Below are 27,110 nucleotides of genomic sequence, written 5' to 3' on the forward strand. Positions count from 1 at the left end.
CTGAATCACGGTAAGTGAGTTGCAGAAGCCTCACGTGGTCCCCCGGCATTTAATTTAAATGCTTTGGGGAAGAGGGCAGGGCCTCCGTAATCGCCGCCCCACAACCCCCCAAAAAAACCCCACCTCGCACCCCCAGTTTGCACACACCTGGGTTAGCACAACATTATAACGAGAGGTTTAAAAATGCGCACATATAACTGGGGCCGTTTTCCTCTTCCTCTCTGCATGAATTAAAACCATCAGGTTTCAGTGGCGTGAACCTCTGCTACGTGTGTATAGCGCTGGCACAAACTGACGTGGATGCGAATTTTGCTTCTAGCTTCAATTTAAGGCTTATTCCAGGTACAGCATGTAGCACCCACGTCTATATAATCATAGGTAACCATTTAAAAAAATACAAATATGTAAAACAACGTTTTGGGCGCCAGTGGAACCTTCCTCGGAGTGGCTGAGAACATGCTAAGTCAGAGGGCTTCATGTTGAGACAGCCTGTGTCTGAATGCTTGAGGGCTACCCTGTGTGGGTTTTTTTTCGGCTGCCCACAGTAGTTCCAATTTCAAAATGGGAGTGGCTTTTTACCTCCCAGAATTAAAAACCTGCAGAGCACACGCTGCTCTTCAAAACCAACGATACAAAAGAGAAGGAGCACAGGACGTTAAAGTAAGGCACTACTCTTTACTTTTTCAAACCTCCGCTGATCTGCCTCTGTTGTTGGGATTCTGATTTATCTTAAGGGCTGGGAGGAAAAAATGTGAGTTTTCTCTTTTTTATACATCCATTGGTCATTGCTACTTTGCCTTATTAGAAGAGATCTTAACCATATTAGAAAGGCTACAAACCTTTTTAGCGAGCAATTTGAAAAAGGCTTAGATTATACGCTGGGTTTATGTTATAAGGGTGATGACCAGTTTCAAGTCATTCCTGTAAATACAATTCTTGTAAACAAAAAGCAGTGGTGCTGTCTCCTCTTGGTACCATCTTATACTGGCTACGGTTTTATATTATTTCTGCAATCGCATGCCAAAGGGGTTAGCTCAGGTGTGGGAAACTTCAGTCCTCAAGCCCCCCCAACAGGTCAGGTTTTAAGGATATCGCTGCTTCAGCACAGGTGGCTAAATCAGAGCGTCAGTTGTAAGATTGAGCCACCTGTGCTGAAGCAGGGCTATCCTTAAAACCTGACCAGTTGGTGGCCCTTGAGCACTGGAGTTGTCAACCTCTGGGCTAGCCACACATTGCTTATGAAGTGCATCGACTGGTCAATCTGGACAGGAAGGGGTTAACGGGCAGAAAGTGATGGAGTGCACCTTGCGCCGTCTGCCCCAGCAGGATACATGAAGCTCGGGGGTAAAATGTGACTAGTGACTGCACAGGATAAATAAGAGTGAGCACAGGAAACATTAACACGGGCTGTGCATGCTTTGCAAACACCACTTCATTAAGAGCCTTTGATCATTTTGTTCTTGTCGAGCAGAATTTGCTAGTTAGCTGTTTTTATAGCATTAGAAAGAAGCTTATAACTTTTGGCATCTATTTTCAATGGCTGATCTTTCTACAGCACTGTCCTCTATCTGCAGGTCAAAAAGGTATGCTGTATTTGCATTCTAATTGTCTACTTAAACACGCTTATAGATTGTACAGTATGTATAATGTTTTATATAAACGCTACCTATACATGCAGAACTAGTATAAGCACACTTGTAATATCCTGAAAAATAATACAATAGGAAATAATAGAATAATATTATAATATAGTTACTTACTTTTAAAGGTAACAGCTGTATTTTATTGTAGTGTAATTAAAATGTTATATATTCTGAAGAGTCAAAAAGCACACACCAAATTGTACAATAAATGTGTCTTTACTAGCTCAACGTTTCTGCTTCCTAAAGGAAATAGAATAATATATTATGATATAAATAGTTACTTGTATGAGTATTGTAGTATAATTAAAATTATTTATATTCTATATATTCTATACACATACATATATTCTAATGTAATAATACAAATAGATAATTACCCATAGAAGGAATTGCTGTCCCAAAGAGGTTACCATCTAAAAAAAGATTTACTTGCTGTTTCTTAGTAACTTGCTTGAATATATATCATATTCAAGATCCGTCTGGCATATCCGCTTACAATGCACTGTTTAACTGCGAGGGTTGTAAAGTTTTCTTTTGCCTCTTTAATTTATGTCTTGCTACAAAATTTCCCTTCAATCAGTGTTTTTCCTTTGGGTTCAGTTGCTACCGATGAAGCCAGCTTTGTTGTGTGATAACATAGGTTAAATTACAATATACTCCACCAACACTGCCACTGAATCATATAGAAACTCTTTCATGTGCTAGTGGCACTGATATAAACTGGGTTATTATCCCTGGGGACAGTGCCACTGGCTACATCTGTATTATCAGAGCTCAGGTCAGCTTGCATACTCAGGTATTTGGATAATATTGTACCTTAAACAAGATGCACACAAGGAAATGACGTGACAATCAGTATAATGGTTTTCGTAGGTGGTTCTGTAGGCCAGGAGTGGCCAACTACAATCTTCAAGGGCCACCAACAGGCCAGGTATTGGGGATATCCCTGCTTAAGCACAGGTGGCTCAGTCATTGGCAAACTCCAGTCCTCAAGGGCCACCAACAGGTCAGTTATTTAGGATATCTCAGCTTCAGCCTAGTTGGCTCAATCAGTGGCTCAGTCTTCTACTGAGCCACTGGTTGAGCCACCTGGGCTGAAGCAGGGATATCCTGAAAACCTGACCTATTGGTGACCCTTGAGGACTGGAGTTGCCCCACCCCTGATATAGAATATATGGGTTTGGTATCTAAATTTGACAGCGGGCGTTTACAATGTGCTGTTGCTAGTAGCACTAGACAGTATATTCTAAATAATACCTTTATCATTTTTACACAATGCTGCTGTGCTTTATGTTAGGTAGTTTCCAAGTCCCAAATGAGTCCATATTAAAATATACAATTGATTCCTTGTTTTTTCCATATACAAGTTATGAAAGTGTTTTCTGGGAATGTGTGGTACATGCTCACCAGACGGCATGTTGTTTTTAATTTGAATAATGTACAACTAGGAAAGAGCATTATGTTTAGAACAAACACAGACATATTCCTTATTCCAAGGTGGTTTGGGCCCATTAATATCTATTACTTTATCACTGGGGTGGGTAGTTAAACGTCAGTCGGACCGCGCGGGGAATGAGTACTCAATGTACAATCAAGCACCAGAGATATGTAGTACGAGGGAAGGATATACTCCCCCCCCCCCCCCCTTGCAACCCCCTCTTTCTTTCTTTTTGTTTCATACGTCTTCGATATCATTTTATTTTGATTTTATTTGAGTGTTGAGCTGTAACAATGGAAGAAATGTGTATTATGCTTTTCTGTGAAACTCAATCAAATTTAAGTTACAAAAAAAACGTCTACTTTGGCAGACACAGAATTACCCCAAAAGGGTCATATCTACTAAGCGCAGTCCTGCTACAAGACACCTTCCACCCCATTACATAAGGAAAGTATGAATGAAGGGTGCCACTTAGCAGGGCTGACACTTTAATATATCTTCCCCAGCTGTCTCCCAGTTCGCCACGGCCCCAGCAGTGATTTATCTACGAGGGGTTGAGTTGATATTAGTAGGCGTTGGAGTCAGCACCTGCTGCCGTGTCCGTGCTGCTTCACTGATGACTTTGGGCTCTTTATTTTTAAAGCAGAAAAAAATGTTTCTGTATTTGGATTCACTGTATGTCATCACAAAGCCAGTACTGTACGTGGGAGCACGGAGTATGGGAGCACGGAGTGCGCGGAAAATGCAAAAAGCACTTGATGCTTTAGTAGCCGTTTTTATATAAATGCCCTGAAACGATATTACCAGTCCGGATCTGTTCCATAAGCCTTTATAATATTATATTAAAACTAGAATAAAAGCCTGTCAATAGTGATGGGTTCGCCTTTTTTTTTGGCTTCTTTCTACCTCCCTCTCTTCCCCTGTTCCTCTTTCTCTTCCCCCTAATCCTTAACTATCTTCCTCCCCCCCCCCTCCACTCTCTCACTCCACTCTCTCCCCCCTCCTTCTCTCACTCTCCTCCACCTTCTCCCTCCCCCTTTTGTCTCCTCCCTTCCTCATTTTCTCCCCACTCTTTTCTCTATCTTCCCCATCTCCTCTCTCTCTCCTTCTCCTCTTCTCTATTTCTCCTTCACTCGCCACTCCTTCCCTCACTTTCCCTTTATGATGTGATCAATTCTTTTCACCTCTCTCTCTCCTCCAGCATTCTTCTCTTCACATGTCCACCGAAACAGGACTTGCTTTCCTCGCCTGCTTCCTGCCTAAACTTTATAGCTATCTGACTCTCCCTATCTTCCTCACGGCTAAGGCTAAGGCCCCGTTCCCTCAGCCAGCGCGCCCGCACTGCAGACAGGCGGGGCGCTGGCAGACACAGACCGCGATATGCGGTCTGTAGGGAGCAGGGAGACGGGTGCCGGAGCGGGAGGGAGGGGGGCGGGAGTGGGAGGGAGGGGAGTGGGAGGGAGGGGGACGGGATCTGATCGTGGTGCCGTCCACCCCCCCACACATATACATACACACACACACACACACACACATATACATATACACATACACACACACACATACATACATATACACACACACACAAACTTTAACCTGCAGCTCCTTCCCTGCTCCCCGCCCAAGGCGCCTCCCATCTAGCGCCTTCCCTCCCCTCCTCCCCATTGGCTGACTGGCGTACCATGTGACGCATCGCCGCACGGGAACACAATGCTCTGGTATCCCCTGCTGGCTGACGCGTCACAGTACGTAGTCAGTTGGCAGTGAGGAGGGACGGGGACCGGATCGTGAGGCTACAAGGCAATGGCGAGTAGTGCTCACGCGGCCGCCCGCGCCACCGGGCGCAGCGGGTCCCAGCCCTAAGTGCTTATGATGTCACTGATGAACTCACGCACAGAATTCCCCATTGAAGTTGATCAGGCTTTCTGTGCGATGGCACTACGATCATTGCTATTGCAGCTTACCGATAAATGTCCATTAACGCCCAGTCATTTGAATGGTACTTAAAGCCTAGAACCCTTAAAATAATATGGACCAGTGTGTAATGTGCAGTCAGTTATTTTTAAGTACGTGTATCTATGGCCCATATTCACTAAAAGGTGATAAACTTTAGAACATCCTTCATTCATTTGAATGGGAGTTGTCATGCTAATGCTTAGCACCCTTTAGTGAATATGGGCCTCTGTTATCACAGTCACTACTGCTTTATGTAGTAGCATAATATAAAGTATAAAATAAATCATTATAAAAGTGTGTGTGCATATATATATGTATATGTTCCATAAGCCTTTATAATATTATATTAATACTAGAATAAAAGCCTGTCAATAATGATGGGTTCGACTTTTTTTTTTTTTTCTGGCTTCTTTCTACCTCACTCTCTTCCCCCGTTCCTCTTTATCTTCCCCCTCCTCCTTAACTATCTTCCCCCCCCTCCACTCTCTCACTCCACTCTCTCTCTATATATATATATATATATATATATACACTACCGACACACTTTATTGCAGCACGGCTAGCACCGCAAGCCGGGGGATGCCCCGGCGTGCTAGCCGCACTCCCTCAGCGTGCCGCGCATCACCGATGCGCGGTCACGCGTCATCAGGTGCCTGCGCCCCCTGCACGCGCGTCCAGGGCTCCCCGAGGGAGCCCTGGTGTCCCGCGATGTGGGGGACGGCGGCAGGGGGTTCCGGGGGACCCGGCGGACCCGGCGGACCCGGCAGCGGGAGGGAGAGCGCCCCAATCGGAGGGCGCTCTTCCGCTGCTATGGAGCTGTGCCGGAGGGTGCCGGGCGCGCGCCAGGTTACTGCTGCGGCCGAGAACGGGCAAATGCTCGAATAAACTCGGCCGCAGCAGTATACAGGCATACCCCGCATTAATGTACGCAATGGGACCGGAGCATGTATGTAAAGTGAAAATGTACTTAAAGTGAAACACTCCCCTTTTCCCACTTACGATGCATGTACTGTACTGCAATCATCATATACGTGCATAAGTGATGTAAATAACGCATTTGTAACAGGCTCTATAGTCTCCCTGCATGCGCACAGCTTCGGTACAGGTAGGGAGTTCAACTTTTCTGTTCAGGACGTGCTGACTGGCGCATGCGTGAGCTGCCGTTTGACTATTGGGCGATGTGTACTTACTCGCGAGTGTACTTAAAGTGAGTGTCCTTAAAGCGGGGTATGCCTGTATTAGAAAAAAAGAGAAAGAAAAAGCGCCCGATCCATATATAAAATCAAACAATAAAGGTTTAATTTACCATGAACATAGACAATTGCATAGTGCACATTTTTCCTTCAAGGTATTTTACATAGTTACAGGACATTTTATTTTTATATTTTGATTGTTAATATTTTTTGAACATTTTATATTTTTTATGATCCCATTTTTTAATATTTTGATTATTTTCATGGTTACATTTTTTTGTCATTTTTTTCATTTGCACATTGTTTTCACTATTTTTATTTAACGTGTTATTTATATCTCCACCATCCTGGTTCTTACCACATTTTTTATAAACTATATATAGTTTGTATATAGGCATCTGTGCAGGGTGTGGCATTTTGTCAATCAGATTCAGAGTGGCAGCGATTTGGGTGTATGCTATCACGGGCGCTGTCTATAAATTTCTTTATTTATATATATATATATATATATATATATATATATATATATATATATATATATATATATATAAAATCAAAAAATAAATAGATGATACCGTTCTGTGGCTAACGAAATGCTTTTATTTGTGCGAGCTATCGAGATACACTGATCTCTTCTTCCGGCGATTGTAACATCGCCGGAAGAAGAGATCAGTGTATCTCGAAAGCTCGCACAAATAAAAGCATTTCGTTAGCCACAGAACGGTATCATCTATTTATTTTTTGATTATTGAAGCTCGGCTAACACGGTACTGATATACTGGTATGTATGTTTGTATGTATATATATGTATATATATATATATATATATATATATATATATATATATATATATATATATATATATATATATATACATACACACAAATACACACATATATATACATACACACAAATACAACCTTTAAAATAAACATGCTACTATATAATACTGTATATAGTAGGTCCTGACAATATTTCCTGTGTGAACAAAGAATACGTCTATCACATTTAAAAGTCCTTAGAGTGCTGAGTTCTTGCGATACCTGACTGTACCACATCAGCACCTGGGCAAGTATGTGTGTTAGGGGAGTGCGTTATTCGCTTAAATGTGTATATATATATTAGAACAAATAGCGCATTAAAAAAAAAACACATTTCTTTAGTTCGAACAGATTGACCTACTGTAGGCGCAAATTTTTGATAAAGGAAAAGAAAGAAAACATATAGTAGTATGTCTTAAATATTTAAATCAATCATTCAGGGTAAGTATCGCACTCACATTTTTATAATTAGGCATTTCTCCAAACATTAGTTGGAACAGGAACAAAGAATTTCTTTTTCAGGAGTTGATATCTTGAGAATGTTAGTGATATAACAAACCCCCCAAAAACATACAAAAAACATTACATATAACCCCCCAATACATATAAAAAAGACCCCCAATACATATGTATATATATAAAAAAAAAAAATAATAATAATACATATGAAAAAAAACAATAAATATAAAAAAACAATACAGTACATCCTAAAAAAAAACAAATACATATAAAAAAGCACCAATACATATAAAAAAAATTACACCCCCCAATACATATAAAAAAAACAGACTCACCTTGTGAATGGCCGGGCCCAGTGACTCTGTGGGGCCCGGCGGCCAGCGCTGCAAGTGGGCCTGACCACTGGCCAGGCCCTGTGGGTTGTTCTCTCGCAGCTGGGGCCCCGACTCTCCCTCGTTGCAGGCCTCTTCCTTACTCTGTCCCACGCCGAGCTTCCAACGCTGGCGCACGATGGGCCTCTCTGATGTCAACGCTCCAGCAGTAAGCTGGGCCTCAGCTTCCGGTGCGCACTGGGCTTCCCTCTCATGCGCTGACGTCAGAGGGCCCGGCGTGGGACAGAGTGAGGAGGCCTGCAGCTGGGGAGAGTCAGGGCCCGGCCGCAAGAGGACCAGCAGCCGGGCCTGGCCAGAGGATGGGCCCAACTTGCAGCGCCTGCCGACCGGGCCCCTCACAGGCACCGGGCCTTGGACACCTGTCCCGGCTGTCCCCTCCTGGCGGCCCCGTGAAGAACCCTGTATACCTGATGAAGAACCATGGAAACCTATAAAGTTTGAAAGTTTGTAACTTATCAACTATCTGTTTCAATAAAAGATTCAGTATCATACTAGTTCTACCTATTCCATCTCCCTCATTTGTTACTTTCCTACATGGATGAAAGGACCAACATGGTTACCCACCATTCATACCATTGCAGCAATTTTCCTAGCTGGACAAGACTTGTGGCAGCTAAGAAATAGAAGAGGCCCAATAAAAAATAAGTGAACCATTAAATGTTCACCTTTTGAACCGCTTCAGTACTTTTCCTGAAAACTTAAGCTTCTGAAAAACACATTGTCAGACATACTTGTCAAATCCAAGTGTTGTATGTATCAAGGCAAATTTATTCTTTGCATTGATAACAATTAGCAGCTAAAGTGTGTATATGTCGTGCGGGGGAGTATTGGTTCCGGTCCGGGAGTTCTGTTTGCTTACACCCGATTCCCTGCTCATTAAAATCCTAGCATTGATTCCCATTTTTGCTGAAACCTCATTCTACTCATCCTCTTCCTTCTCTGGTACTCTGCTTCCCATAATATGGACCTTCATGTATGCTGCACTGCATTCTCTATGGTAAGTAAGGGAACATCTAAAGATAACCATCCAATAAATTGCTTTATCAAACCTCTCTGTTTGTCGTCGTCGTCCCCTTATGTACACAATTCTCAAGACCCATCGGCCCCTATTTAATTTGCTGGGAAGTCATTTCACCGTACTGTGGAAGAACTCCTTCTGGTTCTAATGAACAGAGGTGAAATCTTCCCAAGTAAGAGGAAAACGGCTTCACAGCATCTTGAATAGGGGACCATAGTGCCTATTTTCCCCGTGAGCTTGTAATTCATGGCGTGTAAGGGCAATAAAAATATCGCTTGTGAGCACATTCACACGTCTCAGACAGGGCTGCAACCCCGCCTTTCTCCATTATCTCTTGGCATACAATGCTTCCACTGCAGCCAGGGATTCTGGGTAGTGACATGCAAATTAACACGTATTATCACCTTTTTACTTCTTGTCGATTTCAACATGGACCCCTATAAGCGTATGCCTGCCATATTACACAACTTTTCCAGCACAATCTGGGTTAAGGAAGTGCAGAGTCAGTGACCCTACTTACAGACAGCTATTTCAACCTTTTTGGTCTCAGTGTGAGGTTGGTTACATCTTAGTAATGTAAGGAAGGGATTTTGCAATGCATATATGTGATGAGGGGTGCTGAAACGAGGGGTGCTGGGGTGCTACAGCCCCCATGAGCGTATAAATGTAGATATTATGGTAATGTATGAATGTTACCAATGTTGTATGTACAGGTCCCCCACTCAAAAATAGTTCCTGAGCTCCTGAATACGATCACACCAATCACCATTTATTTTCCCTTTTACCGGTCCGGGTGCATAAACTTCTCAGGCCGCTGTTTCGGCTAAACGTACTAAATCTTGTGATTTTGTGCGTGCCAGTCGGCAGGGTTAGGCTGGAGTTACATGAAACTCAGTTTATAATGAGATATATTAAATGATGCGTATTTGTGTGCACATTTTTTATCTTATATTTAATTTAAAATGATCTGACAACCCTGAAGTGGTGCAAACTTTTCTGGGTAACAATTTGAATCACACGTAGGAAATAATTTTTTACATTTGATACAAATTCAGGCAGAAAATAGAGGAATACACCAAAAAATACTTCTATTTGCATTTTACAATAATACATCACATCCTAAAATTAGCAGCTTTTGAGCTTCATAAATAACACCGTAGAATATTCGGACATATCATAATTGACTTAATGATATTTTATCTTTAATGCTAATTCAATGGATTATTATACAGTCTTTAAGTCTGAAAAGAATCTGACCTTTTATTGAATCAAACTTGTCTTTGTTCTATTAAATAAATGCAAAATCTAAATAGATTATCTGAAGTAAAGACAAAAAGGCTACCAAATACTTCATTTATTTGTTCAGGTTTCTTTGATCTGTACAGAACTATAAATATTTTCTCATAAACAGTGAATGGAATTTAGTGAACAGTTGGATTTTATTGGATGTTTTAAAAATAGCCACTGGTATAACACTGGTTAGAAAAGGACGATTGTTCGATAGAAATGGAATGTTGGTATTGGGGGCCTTTTGAATGCAGGTATTCAAGGGATATCTTTGTTTAGCTGAAAGTCTCTGAAAGAGCTCCTTCTGTTTGAGCTCTTAGCATGCTTTCAATCTCTTTAAGATCCACACAGGCTTGTATTGCACACATGATAAAAATGTCTTTCTGATGAATGCTGCATGCTTTGGTGCATCATCAGGATCCAGGACACATTAAAAATATAAGCTCATTTGTTCATTTTGTGAGAGCAGGACATGTTTCCAAAGAACACAACCATATTACATATTAATAATGTTTTAGTACATTATTGCAATCTCTTTGAAAAGCCGTAGGAATGAAGCGAAAAGAGTAGCCCTCCAAAAAAGTGGTATTTATTCATCCAATGTTTTGGTCCAGACCTTTCTCAAGGGACGTGTTGGACCGAAATGTTAGGTGAATAAATTCTCACCGCTTGACCATTACTTTGGAGGGCTTCTCTTTTCGCTTCACTTCCATGGGATTTCACCATTGAGTTTCAGCACCTGCACGTATCTTTCATTTTTGAGTTCATGTTTACCTTTTTATATTTTTTTAGACCGTCTGTTTGAATAGGACATAGATGGCCTTGAAGACGGAACAAGTTGCAGTTACTAAATCCATCATATACTGGTTTAAACCATAGATATTTAGACACTGGATGTGGACGTGCTTTGGCACTGGGGGATTCTGAATCAGTAGATACCAATACCTGCGTTGACAGAGAGGGTTATACATCAAAGTCTCTTGGTGGCAAAACTACAGTAGAGTAAAAAAAACAGCGTTTATCAATGAAAAATGTCCCATAGGATATAATAAAATGTTGTGGTTTGATAAATATGATGTGTGTTGTCTGCCCCATTTTTCATCTGGGATACGTTGAAACATATAACAGATTCATTTTGAACATGTGTCTCCACGAGAGTGATGTATAAAGGCAGTTTTAGGAGCATAATTTTCATTTTGCCTTTCTTAACATCCATGTATTAGGGTTCTTTGCTCCAATAATACACTGTGTGCCAGTTTGTGATGTGGGCAGTGTCAGTAAGATAGTATTGAGGAGTTGAATAACTAACATTAAATAATGAGATGCTTTGTGTCAGACACCTTAGAGGGGTGCACTGCCGCTAAGTTCCACCCAAACATCTCGGTGTCATTTCCAATCCCTTCTGCAAGATATATCACTGAGGTTCCAGCCTTCTGCATTATGTTGCGGGCATAGTCCAGCTGCAGTGGAAATAGTACAAAACCAGATTCTCTGTTCTTAGAAACCTTCTTCTTTTTTCATCCTGATGAAGTTTTAGCTCGGATGACCGCTTTATATTGTGAAGCTGGTAGGAAGTTTTAGCTCGGATGACCGCTTTGCATTGTGAAGCTGATAGGATGCGTGGTTATAGGGCTATTGTCTTATTGTAGGTAAAAATTGTATAACGTTGTACAGTATAAAGACAGAACACACTGGCGTGCATTTACTCTAGATATAAACAGCTTCTTTTTTTCTCTGTAAATATATTTTTTATTACGAAAGGTCGTATCACATATGGCCCAAATCTGGTACTTTTGTGAAACCAGGATCATCCCATTTAAATGCCTGGGGGGGGTTACAAGTGCTAATATCAGCACTGAATTAATATTATGTAACCCTCTCTGCCTGGCTCTAGAGAGCTTACATCGGTGTATTAGATATCCGCATTGATTTACCTTGTCTCAGGGTGCTGTCTGTGGTCGGCTGGGCGATGGAAAAGATGGGCACCAGGAGTTTTTATAGTACAACTTTAATAAAGATTGATGTTCCCAGGCTTGGGAACATTCCAGTCACTGTTACATGTAGATTGACATAGCGGTATGGATGAAATGAAGTGCAACTATCACTCTTGATACAGGTCTTCCCTGCATGCCCTCTCAACACACATGGGAGGTGCCTTTACTTGTTACTGTAGTAGCTCCATAATGTGGACCAAGCCACCTTCTTGGCAACATCTTTAGTGTCCCATTTACTGCTGACATCCTGGCCTGTTCTGTGTAACGTTACTGTTACCCTTCACTCTGTTATGGAACTGACACTTCCTCAGGGATACTGAATACTGTAGATGGAGATCCGCTTGAAGGGCTGGAGGCATCTTTTCTTTGCCCTCTGAGGCATGTCTGCATTCCCTTTATTGGGACATGCTCTTTTCTCCTATGCCCATACTATGGGATCCTTACTAATGGGGCACTGTCCACACTTGAAACACAACAAAAAGGGATGTATAGAACGCCAGTGCATCAGAAGAACAAGTCCTTGTAATTATAACGTCTGCAATTGAATAACTCCTGTACTGTGTATGTACAATAAAGTTGCCCTAATAGGGTTAGGGGACTAGTACTTAATGCCACTGGCGCCACTAATAATTAGTACAAACAAAGTCCCATATAGTGAGAATAACAGGGTATGGCAACCCATAGAAAAGACTCACTTTTTGTTCCAGGAGTTTCCCACAGCAGGTTAATAAATGGCGTGCAGTCCACCATAGGATGCAGCAGGAACAGGTAGAAAAACGGCAGTGCACTGCCAAGAAGACCAGGGGGAGGCTCACGGTTGCAACAGCAAAAATGTTTAATACATAAAAAAGAAGATTGGACTAAATGTCCCCTCTAGCCACAGCAATGGTCCACCAACGCGTTTCGGCTCTATGCCCTTTCTCAAGGTGTACCTTACTCTATTAGGGAGCCGATATTTGTACCGTAGCGCCAAACGCGCTACTGAATGACGTCACAGACAGACTAACCAATCGGCTGACGTCTCCTATTAGACGGATCCCTATTGGATAAGTGGATCGCGTCATATTCAAAAAACTTTATTGAAGACAAACAAACCCCTTCATCCATGAAAGGGATATGGAGTTCAAGGTGAAGCCCTCCGATTGGCTTACTAAACACATCAACAAGTATAACTTTATTAAAGCTGACATGAACATCTTGTTACCTAATCGTCTGTGACGTCAGTAATATGGCTTCCTCACCGAGTGCAAACACAAATTTATCAACAAACTTTATCAAAACAGGAGAACAATAACAAATTTTATACAGGAAAAAAAAAATTTAAAAGAATTAAAAAGTACTATTAATCTAATGATTTGAAGAAAATAACTCCCAAATAAAGACATTATCAATAAAAAAACAAATCATTAAAGAATAGCACATTTGCACAGGAATCACACACACAGTTTTCTCCTTCATATCCCCAGAACTCAAAAAAGCACATCGGCAACATGATAATCATAAAAAACAACCAAAGAACCTTCATCCATTTAATTAAGTATAAATGACCTAAAATGTACCGATGTGAAAATTAGAGACCCGGGGTATACAAAGGGGAAGAAAAAAATATATATATTAATCCAAAATATGCATTAGGCAAACAGGACACAATAGCTTCTTTTAAATCAGATGTACTTTGATTTTAAGACATTTCTTTGTAATTTTACCACATGTCTTTGTAATTTAAACAAACAAGAAGTATATGTAGATGTCATAGGAAGTGAAAATATAATGATCAAAAAAATTTTTTTTTTAAATGGAAAGAAAATATATATCTTAAGAACCAAAGCGAAAAGAATTAATTCATACAATAATGAACATATTTGATAGAAAAAGGGGAATTTCCATTTGAATATGATAATACTCCTTTATTTAGTTAGAGGGATTTTGTCAATGGTCAAAATAAAACGGAAGTAAAATCAGAAAAAATGGCCAAAGTCCCAGTCTGTATTGAGTCCAAACGGGACCTGGGTTTTTAACGTAAATATCCAAATGGCCTCCCTTTGGTCTAGCCTTTTGATACGATTACCACCTCTTTCGTGACAAGAAACAGACTCAATCCCACATACTTTAAGTAATCTACCATCCCCTCTGGGGCAGTGGGTACAGTGTAATGGCACCGGATGATTGAGGTCTCTTTTCTTGATGAGCCTGACATGCTCCTGTCAAAGCGTAGAAATAAAATCAATGAGTCAAGGGTTCAAAAAGTAACAACATGAGTTTATCTGTACCAAGGCACAATTGAGAGAAAAGAATTCCAACAAGGAACTCAGGCCTCTGCCAACATATTGATTGGTATCACATTTTTATACATTTCAAAATGAGTAATACGCCCCTTTAAGGGGGCTGGCTTAGAGATAAATAATAATATGATGACATACAAAAATACATATTGGTTGATACATAAATATGCTTCATATGCTATATTCTTATCGATAATTTACCATAATGTGGGCCTCTTAACCTTGTGACATAAGAGAATTACTCTGTCCAGCCATGTATGCACTGTAGCTGTCAGATAACAAAACCTAAAGTCAGCAGAATTATCTAAGGCAGGAAAAACCTCTTACAAATGCTATTTCAATGTATTACATGACTCATAGGAATTACACAAGGGTGGGTTACATCCAGAAGCGATACTCTGCAGAATCAAACATTCACAGTTCATTCACGAATGAAATAAATTGGCATACAATACATACAAGCAAACACTCAAAATGGCGGTTAGGCCAAAATGGAGGTGATGATAGCCACACACATTATCTCAATCTTCACACTCCATAATGCGTGTCTTGAGATTCCTCATAGTCCGGCCCACATACTGTTTCCCACAACCACAGGTGAGAAGGTAGATCACGAACGTGGTTTTACAATTAATGAAGCTACGTATATTAAACACAGCCTTAGTATATGTACTCTCAAAAGTTTTAGTTGGAGATAATAGAGTACAAATCTTGCAAGAGCCGCATCTATATGAGCCTTTAGTAAAGGAACTTTGTTTGTCCGAGTCATGTGAGAATAAGCTAGGCGAAAGGGAATCAGATATAGTTTTAGCCTTTCTAAAGACCAGTTTTGGTTTTTGGGGTAGATCTTGTCCCAAAATCAGATCAAGGCGTAAGATGCTCCAATGTTTCTCCAAGATTAGTCTCACTTCTTGTGCCTGTTGACTAAATTGAGTAATAAACAATGGGTTATCTTGTTTGGATGCCTTTTTTTATTTCCTTTTTAGCAATTGGCCTTTTTAGCAAAAGGGGCCTGATTTATACTACTGTATAACTGTGGGAACATATCCCTTACCTCGACTCCCCGAGGCTCCGTTCATTCTGTCATGTGGAACCTGACTCAAAGAACTCTCTGCTTCCTCCTTTATACCTCCTGTGACACAGTACTTCTGTGTCACCTCTGGATGGAGCTTATCATCCACTCTTACCATGAACTCGTTATCTTACTCTAGTAATCAACACCAATGGGCCTATTCTAGTAGCATTGATAAAATTGCAGCCATCTCGAACGATGTGACATGACCCCATCGAACGGTTTGTGATTTGTGTTATCACAGTATTCAGAAAGAATCAGAAAGCAATACTGCAAGCCATAAACCGTGACGTAGGAAAATGCCAATATCGTATGGGACAGCAGTGATATGATCTCAGCCTTTTTCAAAGTTCTCCCCCGTGCAATCTTCTGTCATTCTGAAAGAGCTCCATAGAGAGAGCTGCACAGAGAGAGCTGCCTCTCGCTGCACAGCTCTTACAGGCGATTGCACTGTTTTTAGCTACATTTTAATAACAGAGTATTGTAGCAGGGGGTCTCCGGAGCAGAACCGCATTAATTTCAGGTCCGGTGACCCCCTGCTTACCAAGTTACAGGCCCTGGTATGGGGTGCCGGTATCTTCTGTGTGTTTAAATGTCCCGGTCTGGTGACACGGGAGATGTAAACATTGCGGGGATATCGGCACCCCTACGGGGTCTGTAACTTGGGAAGCAGGTGATCCCCGGACCTGAAATTAATGCAATTCAGCTTTGAAGACCCCCTGCTATAGTACACTGTTATTGAAATGTAAATAAAAACAGCTTCATTGCATTAGCGGCTAGCCACTAAAGCAATGAAGGGGTTAAACTTGAGTACCTGGGTACCTAGTTTCTTGGGGATACAGGAGGTGGATGAAGGGGTTAGATGCCCCAGAGTGGGAGGTTAGGCTTGCCAGGAAGTTTGCGGGAGGAATTAACCCCTTCACTGGTGGTAACCGCTATGGTAATGAAGGGGCTAACAACTTCCACTACCCTCCCAAGATGCATAACCACCCACCCTGGGGAAACTACCCCCTTCACCCAATCCCCCAATCCCTCTACCCCCAAGTAACATAAAAATACAACAACCTTACTACCCACCTCCTCTGTCTCCCCCTCCCCCCCCCCCCAACACATACAGTACAGCAATGGGCAAAATTCCTGTTATCCAGTTCTGGATAATAGCTCATTTGTCCAACAAAAATAAAACATCCAGCCAGCAGGGTGGAGGCCGTCCTCATCACCGTCCTAGATGCACTTCCCGTACGAGTTTGGCAGGTCATCAGAGCTTTCTGAATAGCAAACTTGCCATATCGTATGGCAAGTGCTCAAAAACTCGATGAGTTGGTTATCGAAGCTACTAGAAGAGGCCCCCAAAGAGAGGGGTTTGCATATGAGACTTGGGTACCACAAAGCTCACTTCCTCAGATGTTTATCAGAACAAAAACCTTCAAAAGGGCTCCTTTTATAGTAACTTTGTAGTCTCCTTAGAGTACCAAAGTACCAAGTCAAAAATGCTAGTGAAATAATTAAAACATTTCAATATACTTCATCCAATAGCGCTCTCTCTCTATCTATCTATTATGCAAAAAAGGCGTTCCAACCCGTAACAACACTTATCCAAGAGCTCCGTTATAGTTTATGCCGGGATTTAATGTTACTTTAGTTAGGTCAGAGCTAAAAGTAGCATTACACACATCCAGACCCTGAAACAGGGATTTTACGGGGTCTGGATAAGTTTAAGACCACAGTTAAATATGATTTAACTAACATATCGTTATTTACAGGGTTCTTTCCCTCCTGTTTTACTGTTCATATTTAACTTTTATTAAACATCTAATCAGGGTCTGGATGGGAGTAACCCCACCATTGGGTAGGACAGGCTTACCGGCATGGTATTTTAGGGTCTGGGTGGAAGTAACCCCACCATTGTGTAGGACAGGCTTACCAGCATGGTATTTTAGGGTCTGGATGGGCGTAACGTCACCGTTGGGTAGAGCAGACTTACCGGCATGGTATTTCAGGGTCTTGATGGGGAGTAACGCCACCATTGGGTAGGACAGACTTACCGGCATGGTATTTCAGGGTCTGGATGGGAGTAACGCCACCATTGGGTAGGACAGACTTACCGGCATGGTATTTCAGGGTCTGGATGGGAGTAACGCCACCATTGGGTAGGACAGACTTACCGGCATGGTATTTCAGGGTCTTGATGGGGAGTAACGCCACCATTGGGTAGGACAGACTTACCGGCATGGTATTTCAAGCTAATGTTAGGCAGTGCTAACATGGTGTTAACCCTCTGCTAATGAGATAACTAGCGACGGTTGTTTTTGCATAAAATTAGCTTTGTGGATTCTCGTTAACCTCAGGGAACATAACGTCCCTTATGGGTTTTGATTTTTATTTGCTGTGTGGTGGACGGTTTGTGTCACTTTTTTACTCATCATAACTTACAGTATTCTGTGTCTGGTTGAAGCCACTACCAGCTTCACACAACGAAACCGGTAGCCAACCTCACACTGATGAGACCCAGATGGTTGAAAAAGCTGTCTGTGAGTAGGGTTACTGGCTCTGCACTGCTTAAACCCAAGCTGTGCTGGAAAGCTGTGTTATACGGCAGGTATAAACTTATAGGGCCCCATGTTATAATGGGTAAGAAGCAAAATGTGACACACAGAGTGCTCATTTGCATGTCATTACCCAGAATCCTTTGCTGCAGTGGAAGTACTGTATGCTAAGAGATAATGGGGAAACACAGGGTTGCAAAAGTGTCTGAGGCACGTGAATGTGCTCACAAGGTGCTATTTATATGTGCTGTAAGTTTCTTAATAAATGTTTATCGTCTTGTTCACCAATTCAGTGAGACTAATCCTATGTCTGACGAGGTTTCTTCAGTCCAAGCTGCAAATTGTCCATCTGCATTCAATAAACAACTGACAAACTTTCAAAGATCTCAATCACCATCACCCCAAGAAATGTATTCACAGTTTATAGACTAAAAGTCAGCATTTCACATGTCTTTGTGGCCAGTTAATTGACCTAGAAGAATTGAGTCTGTGTGGGGATCTTAAGAACAGACATTCCTTTTAAGTGTCAAGTAACATTTTATGCAAAGTTAAACTGCATAACATTTGCTTTTCCAACTTCATGTCATTCCTGGTTGTAAGAATATTACCCGTTAATGGCTGGCAGTTTGTAGGAGGGTGAATTATTTCCAAAAACTATTGCATTGTGCTTTATAGACAGGAAATCCCGGTCCTGAGTCTGTAAGGTTCATGCGCGGCTGAGGGGGTGCGCACGGCTGGGGGGGAGGGAGATGCGAGACTTCCGTTAACATTTCATTTGCTTCCTATTAAATGAAATATAGTTAGGCTTGTTATATAGTAGGTGCTGGTGCGCATGCACCCGGTGTTGCACATGGCGTGCGCATTTAGTTAGGGTGCAAGCGGTGACGCGCGCTGTTATGGGGTGTGACTCTGATGTCACAGCGTTAGGCCGCGCTGTGATTGGTTCGCGGCATGGCAGCACAGCGAAAATATAATTTAATTGTATTTTCCCTGGTCTGCCGCGCCACTGCTCACAGCCATGCGCGCACACGTCCCAAGTATACAACCGTCTGGCTAACACAGCCAATTATAATTGGTGCGCGTGCGCACTATATTTCACGCCTTAGGTGTACGCAGAGCGATTATGCACAAGTCTGCACGTCAGTACAAAGGTACCTGTGATTTTAAACTTTGCCTTGTTAGTGGTATTTTACCATTTGTGACAACCTGTAGTGTTATTGTAGGGAAACAGGTGCGGGAATCGTAAGCAAATTAGAAATTAATCCATACAAGTTCAACTGAAGAAGAGACATATCAGAGTTTGAAACGTCCATACACTATAATTTCACCTATGAAGAATTATAATGTTGGTCCACTAACCTTCAACAAATCTATCTGTCTATTTGTATATATCTGTCAGTCTGTCTCTGTCTGTCTGTCTCTATCTGTATATGTCTGTATCCCTGTCTGAGTCTATCTGGCTTTCAGTGTACCTGGCTTTCTGTCTGTATCTATCTGTGTCTTTATTATGTCAGTCAGTATCTCTCTGTCTATATACTGTATGTCTGTCTGTACCTGTCTACCAAAACTTCAAGAAATATTTCAGCTTTAAATAAAGATGTGGTAAAAAAGAAAAAAAACAGACGTCTCCCCTCCCACTTATTATTCCTAATCCCTATATATAGCGGGTTTTATCTCCTTTCCTCTGAGCTCCCTCACAAAAATAGCACCGGCAATTTAGCACAAGTTTATTTAACCCTTGGAGTGCCACTGTCCCTCCGATCATGTGACCGTTTCAGTGATGACCGCACTGATGACGGAAGGGGAAGAGTCGTCCATCATCCATCATCGCAGATCGCAACGTAGTCTCCCCTACCTTAACGAGCAGGGTTTTGTACGTAGCTAATACGCCCCATGGCACCTGAATGGTTAAATAGTAGATCTTGGGGATATGGATCAAGGAACACAAAAACCTCCCTTGCTGGAGACATTTTGGAGTATTTGAGGGTAACTGTGTCCAAGCCTCAGGACTGATAATATTCTTGCCGACAACCAAGACAAATGTATATATTTTTCTTTTCGGCAGATACTGCATATTGTGTTACATATTTCTCAAAATATAAAAAAATTCATGCAATTTAAGTAAAATTAAATAGTTGGTGCTTTACGAAGACCATCATACAATACAGGGAATTATAATACAATAGGCACAACAAAGTCAGACAATAAGAATGGAAATTCCTGCCCCGGAGAGCTTACAATCTAAGTGCAGAAATGGAATGTATTTTCTTGTTAAGCCAAAGACTTCTGAAGGAGAATACCCAGAATCCTGTGCAAAAAAGTAGCAACAATTCTGACTGACATAAATGTGATTATCTACATAATGCACCAATGATTTTCTTACTGGTTTTACACAGAATAATATAAACAGTGTGTTTTACACAGAATAATATAAACAGTGTGTTTTACACAGAATAATATTATCTGTGGGTTTGCTGGAAAATATGTAGCCAACCATTTTGTTCTCCTTGGTTAAACCAACGCAAGATCTTCGGAGGACAATCTGTTCTTTATTTTCTTTTGTGGGACGCATAGGATTAATTGTGCTACTGTTTAGTCTCTGCAGCAAGTCGACGTTAAATTGTGCTTGTAACATGTCAGTGGAAAACTATTCTGAATTCGCTTTCATAGTAGGTTCTTTCTCACCTAAGTTTTCAACTGGCTGAGAGCTGACATTTTTATTGATGCTCAACTCATGAAGAAAAATGACTAAGAGAAACTGGAATTCATGCATTCGGAAGAAACGTATGCTTCCAGGAACCCATATTCTTCGTCTTTATACAATCACTTCTCAAATGCCGCACTCATGAAAGCAGGTTACAATGTGGAGCAAAGTAACTTGATACATTGACGCTGAGTTGCTTGTTCCAAACTCATCAATTATATTCCAGACATCTATTTACATTTCATTGAAGTTTAGTACCTGTATGTAGCACACCGAGTACAATTTTTTTAGACTCCATTCAAGACTTATCATTTATGAGTGATCTAGTGAATGAGGTCAACTCTTCCACATGGATATCCTATAACTTGACTGAAGATTATGCCTGCATTATGCCCCATAGAGAATTGGTTGTACAGTATATAGGAACTGAATACTGTTTTTCACAAGGAGTAGGGCGCGGAGGAAGTCCCGTTTCCAGCACTGCCGAATGGATTGAGGCTCCCAATGACTTACCTGCTGCCAGATGGGGGTCTGAGTCATCCGCAGTATCGTCCTGAGCAGCTGCAGAGCCTGCCGGAGGTCCGCGGAGGAGGCCTGACCGACTACTGCCAAGTATCCGGTGCACCACCCCCTGCCGACCCGCTCCTTGAGGGAGGTACCTGCCACGCCTGATAGCGGTTCAACGGACAACGAGGGTGCGACCATCTCCGAAGTACCGGTCGGGGCCTCCCACGCTCCTGAGTTGGAGGTCATCCTGCCCGTTCCAGAACCTAATGCCTGCACTGGGATGGTGATGATCTGGGATACTGATCCACGCTGGGCTCAAGCCCAAGATGCTACCAGCCAATATCTGCGGACAGGAGATGCACGAGGCCTGTGCTGCAGCATATGTGGCTGCATCCAAATGGCGTTTTACGGACCTGGGTCTTCCGAAGGAATTCACCAAGCTAGTACCGGCCGGTGCTACTTCCTCTACTACCATCCTCATTCCATCCCCACGGTCAGAGGGATTTGAGCGGGTGGAACAGTCCGTGCGGGCGGATGGGCCCTAGGAAAGCTGCTCCTTTCCCGGTGAGTGATCGGACACCAGGCACATTTCTTTTGCAGTGTCGGGGAAGGATGAGAGAGATCACCGGGATCACAGTCGTTGCTGTGGCCAAATATACCACTGCTCAGGGCCATGGTAAAATGAGCTCTGCCGGGACTATGGACACTCCTATTGCTCCGCCTGGAGAGGTACCTGTAGTTCCCCAGAAAAAGGACTCTAAAGTACCCGTCCTGCCCCACGTCGCCAGCATACCCTGTGCTGATCCCATCCCGAGCTATAAACCCTTATCACCTCGGCCCTTTTCACCAGTGATGTCCGTGGCTCCAAGGGGCTACCCTTTTTCAATGCCTGATATGTATGCTATATCTGTGGGGGTGGGCATGTTACCAAGGTGGGACTCAATGTATAGGGGATATGTGTCACACCTGAACAGGACGTGCTTTGTGCTGGAGAAAGATGATAATGTGGAATGCTAGTGGGAGGAGGTAGAGTTATGTTATGATGCTAACTACTGTACGTACTGTTACATATATGTAGTTATGTTCAATTTTGTGGTTGTTGATACAGTATATCGATGGTACATCTTAATATATAACATTTAAATTTGTGGGGTTGTTGCTAGATGTGGTGAATCTGATTGGTACGTGGGTCTGTCACTCAGCCTCTGGCCAATCAGATTGGTCCGTATCCCTGCCCCACCCCGCACGCCTCTCATTGACCTGAGTGGCTCTATGACGTCACCCAAATGCCACTCTGTTCTCCTCACCCACAGCTCACCTTCCCCCTCGACCTCACACACTGCCACACACACACGCACAAGCACCGGGCCACTGTCCTCTTCACCCAGCGGCCCGGATCGCCGGCTCCCCCCCATCACCCCCCCCACCCATCACCCCCCCGCCAGCTCCCCCCACCCGCAGCTCACCTCCCCTGATTGTGTGTCTCTGGCTGGCTGATTGCGTGTCTCTGATTGGCTGCTTCCCCCCTGGAACCGCACACACTGACTGACAGCCGCCGCCAGACTACGTCCCTCAGCTTCTCCTGCGATGGGTGACATGCCAGTCCCAACGACCTGTCCCGCCTGGCTGCTCCTCCCCTTCTCTCTGGTCCCCTTACCCACGGTGCTCCATTGCTTGCCTGCGTGGGGAGGGAGATCGGCGCGGGGGGGTGGGGTGTGTGTGTGACACTGTGTGTCTCACTGTGTATGTGACACTGTGTGCTGTGCAGGGGGGGGACCAGAGCTGCGCAGGGGGGGCAGAACTGCGCATGGCGCGGACCAGAGCTGCGCAGGGGGGGGGGGGCCAGAGCTGCGTAGGGGGGGGGGGGCAGAGCTGCGCAGCGGGGGACCAGAGCTGCGCAGAGGGGGGGGGCGCAAGACCGGAGTTGCGCAGGGGGTGGGGGGGCAGGAGACCGGAGCTGAGCATGGGGGGGAGCAGGGAGAGGGGAAGCAGAGAAAGACTGGGGGAGCGGAGAAAGAGACGAGGAGTGGAATGAGGAGGGAGTCGGAAATTTTAATCCCTCTCTTAGCTAGTATATTATATTCCTCAGTGAGGGCGTGAGAGGTTTTTCACCACAGGGAGGGTATAGCCTAGTCCCCTGGCTATTATCTTTTCTTTGGCCCTAACAGTATAAGTCCTGTTAGGCACTGTTGGGGATAAGCTCTCATTGTTACGCCGGTGCTGCCCGCAGACCAGACCCATCCCCTGTGCTGAAGGGGGAGGTAGGAATACACGCACCCGCAGCAAAGGGAGCGTGTCCGGAGTGTGGTATTAAGCGTTGCCAGGCCAGATGTAAGTAGCGTAGCCAATACTTGCCGGTACGAGGTATAGGAGTAGAATAGTGATTGCCTTGCTGAGGTCAGGAAGCGGAGAGATGAGGAAGGTTGAAGTCCAAGCCGTGATCGTGGGATGCCAGAGAATACGTAGTCCAAGGAGAGCCGAAGTCGAGAGCCGAAGTACGAGCCGTGTCAAAACCTGTAGTAACCGAGAGAACACCAAACACTTCCATACAGAGACTATGTCGAGTGATGAGTGAGGGCTCAGAGATGCTAGATAAAGCTGGGCTGACCAATCAGGGATGGGGGCGGGTCAGGAGGACTGCAGGGAGCCTCTCTGGTTAGGTGTGGCTGATACAATCCAGGTGAGCACTGATAGCACTCTGATTACACCCATGCGGTGTACGGGGGCGGAGCCTCATAGTAGGAGTGGAAGTAGAAGAGTGGGTGCTGGGCGCGCGCTCTGTAAGCTGCGTGTGCACGCGACCAGTGTTGGAGGAGGACACAAGTGTGCACGTGGGACGGAGAACCCGCACCTGCCACTGAGGAGGAGGAGCGGCGGAACCGCCGAGGGGAGGGAACCCGCGGCGACGGAGGAGATGACGGCCTGTGGAGGCAGGTAAGCGGAAGTTGCGCTGCGCACCCTGAGTCTCCCTGAGGGTAGTCTGTGTGTTGCGTGGATGGCGCTGAGAAATCAGATTCCTAACACTCATGGAGGCCTAGTTTGTTGTTACAGCCTGGATACTCTATTGCTGTATCCAGGGGCTGGCCTAACAACAATCAGAGTGTCATCCCTGGGGAAGATACTGGCTGGGTCACATGCCCATGATGTGATGCCTGTCAGTATCGGACCCGCCCTGTTATGGGGCAGGGTTACAAGCCCCTCCCGTGGAGTACAAAAGCTGACACTCTCCCAGAAGTGAGGAGGCTCTCTTCCTTCCCCTGTGGAGTGGAAGCACTTACCCTTTATCCCATCAGGGGGTAAAGGAACTGAGGAGGGGCGTGCAGGGCCTCAAGCCCAGTGGGTACTACTTCAGGGAATGTGCCTGTTATAACTACGTGTATGCTAAGAAAGATCCAGTGAACCCATCTGCTGTGGCTACTTGATTGGGCCACTATAATAATAATAATCATAGCATGTTCTTGTAGAGCACCGCTAGATTTACATAGTGCTTTACAGAGACATTTTGCAGGCACAGGTCCCTGCCCCATAGAGCTTACAATCTATGTTTGTGGTGCCTGAGGCACAGGGAGATAAAATGACTTGCCCAAGGTCACAAGGAGCCAACACCGGGAATTGAACCAAACTCAGTGTCAGTCAGTTTCTTTACTCACTGAGCCACTACATCTCACTATCACTTCTCACTATCTGAGTTGCCAGTGCGGACCATCCTGGCTGCACCAGGATCCTCACCGGCTGGAGGCGCTGCGATGCAAGGATCATCACTGAGAGCCTTTCCTGATGTCTCCCTATCCCATCGCGGAGTTCTTAGGCCTTCTTTTCTACCTAACAGGTATGCACCAGCACCAGAATACTATGGTAGCTATATGATCTCACTTAGGGTGTGGGAAAAGGTGCTACATGTCTATAATATGTAAACGCATGGATAAAATGACACTGATACACACTCCATTTAGAGCTTGTAGGGTTATTTGTATCTTGATAATTATAGTCATGGGGTAAGATCATGTTCCCTCCCTAGTCATCATTCCTCGTAAGAATATGGAAACCCACAAAAGACAAGAGAAATAAGAAAAAAGTGATAGTGTTTAATGTTCACAACAATGTAATAACACAGGGAAAACAAAATGGAATCAGCGCTACATGCGAAAGCAATGTTAGCCAGGGGACGGTAAAAGAGCAAGGGGCAAGAGGTAGAAAGGGGGAAACAAGAACAAATACAAGCAGGCATCTGTAAAATCTGCAGGGCTTCACGCAAGGTAATTGTAACCAGGGAAAGAGAAAGCGCAAGGGACCAAAGAATAGCCAGACTGCTGCTCTGTGAACAAAAAGTTGACAAGCAACAAGTAGCTGACTGGGTTGGGTTTATATACCCCTAAGCTAAGATGGACGCTGGCCTCATGGGAGACTGTAGTTCCTACTGGCTCTGGGTCTGAACTTGACTCATCTGGGGGTGGGGGAAGGGAAGGGGAAGCTCCCGCGTCAGCAAAATGAGGATAGTATATGAAATCAAATAACACACAAACTGGTGCAATAGAGGATAAACTATAATAACAACATAAACAGACAGACAAGTTCCTCCTTGAATGCACTCAGAAAGGTAAGTCAGAGCGATATGGTTGATAACATTAAAAACCTTTTAATCACCAAATAGTAAGAACATATTGTAAAGAGGGAAATGGTAGAGGTAGTCCACGGCCAGTCCCTTAAAACAAACCAAGAAAAGATCTTCCTAAATAGGTGTATGGAAGATAGTGGGAACAATACACCACCTAGGTGTGGGCTACAGAAAACTGCAAAGTCTCGCCACAAAATAACTTCAGACTTGAGAACCTGTCCTGTTGGCAGGAATTCTATTATCAAAAACCAGCACACCTATAGAAAAAAGTATGCTGATACTAGATCTGAAGAAGGTGTGGGCTACAGAAAACTGCAAAGTCTCGCCACAAAGTAACTTCAGACTTGAAAACCTGTCCTGTTGGCAGGAATTCTATTATCAAAAAACCGGCACACCTATAGAAAAAAGTATGCTGATACTAGATCTGAAGAGGCGGTTCATATACAGTTCGTGAGTCATAAAGCCCTTACATCCGTATACATAGACCACAAGGAATGGGGGTGTATGTCAACTCCAGAACACAGATGAAGTCAACGAATGATGTGGAGAGTAATACATAATACATATAACATAAATTAAACCACATACATAGCTATTAACTACGTGGCTAGTGAGTAGTAACCTCTGCGTAGGGCAAGCACAAAGCGTGCTCTGCTAGTGCCCAGATGCACGGTTCAGTGACCGTATCCAGTTATGGCCTCAGAATAATATAACACAGTTAATGCAGAGGTCACTGCCCAAACAGGTGTATGGACAATAGTGGGGACAATACACCACCTAGGTGTGGGCTACAGAAAACTGAACTTGACTCCTCTGTGCGCCCCTAAAGATCTATGGGAAGTACTGCGGGAGGGAATCTTGACACTAGTGTTGTGGGTAATGATCTGCAAATAAGCATACAATGTCACTTTCCACTTCCTATCTAATTGAACATTGAACAGGGATATGTTCACCTCAGAGCCTCTTACAAATAACACAGAGTCACAGTAAAGGAGGCCCCCTAAGTGAGTCTGCCCAATATGCTTCACCTGCACGGCTCACGTCCACTAAGCCAGCGTGAGCAGGGTTAACATCATCAGGAAAAGGCAGACAACTTCAAATACCTCTATACAGAAAACAGATGGAGGCACACAAGTAGGGCTGCAAAAATGGCTAGGTTTTACTGCATAGTATCGGCTCATCT

At 43.6% G+C, this 27,110-nt stretch overlaps 1 protein-coding gene across 2 annotated transcripts in view; it reads left to right on the forward strand.

Annotated features, from left to right (window-relative positions):
* The first annotated feature begins 605 nt into the window (after positions 1 to 605).
* MATN4 (matrilin 4) overlaps positions 606 to 27,110 on the forward strand; it is a 100,458-nt gene continuing 73,953 nt past the window's right edge. The window contains exon 1 of one of the 2 annotated variants that reach the window (XM_075572591.1): positions 606 to 660. The gene's annotated coding sequence lies outside the window, so the exon portion shown is untranslated. Of the gene's footprint in view, positions 752 to 27,110 lie in introns of both variants that reach the window. The other variant, XM_075572592.1, reaches the window with a different exon arrangement.

The sequence above is a fragment of the Ascaphus truei genome, chromosome 15 (assembly GCF_040206685.1).
Source record: "Ascaphus truei isolate aAscTru1 chromosome 15, aAscTru1.hap1, whole genome shotgun sequence".
NCBI lineage: Eukaryota > Metazoa > Chordata > Amphibia > Anura > Ascaphidae > Ascaphus > Ascaphus truei.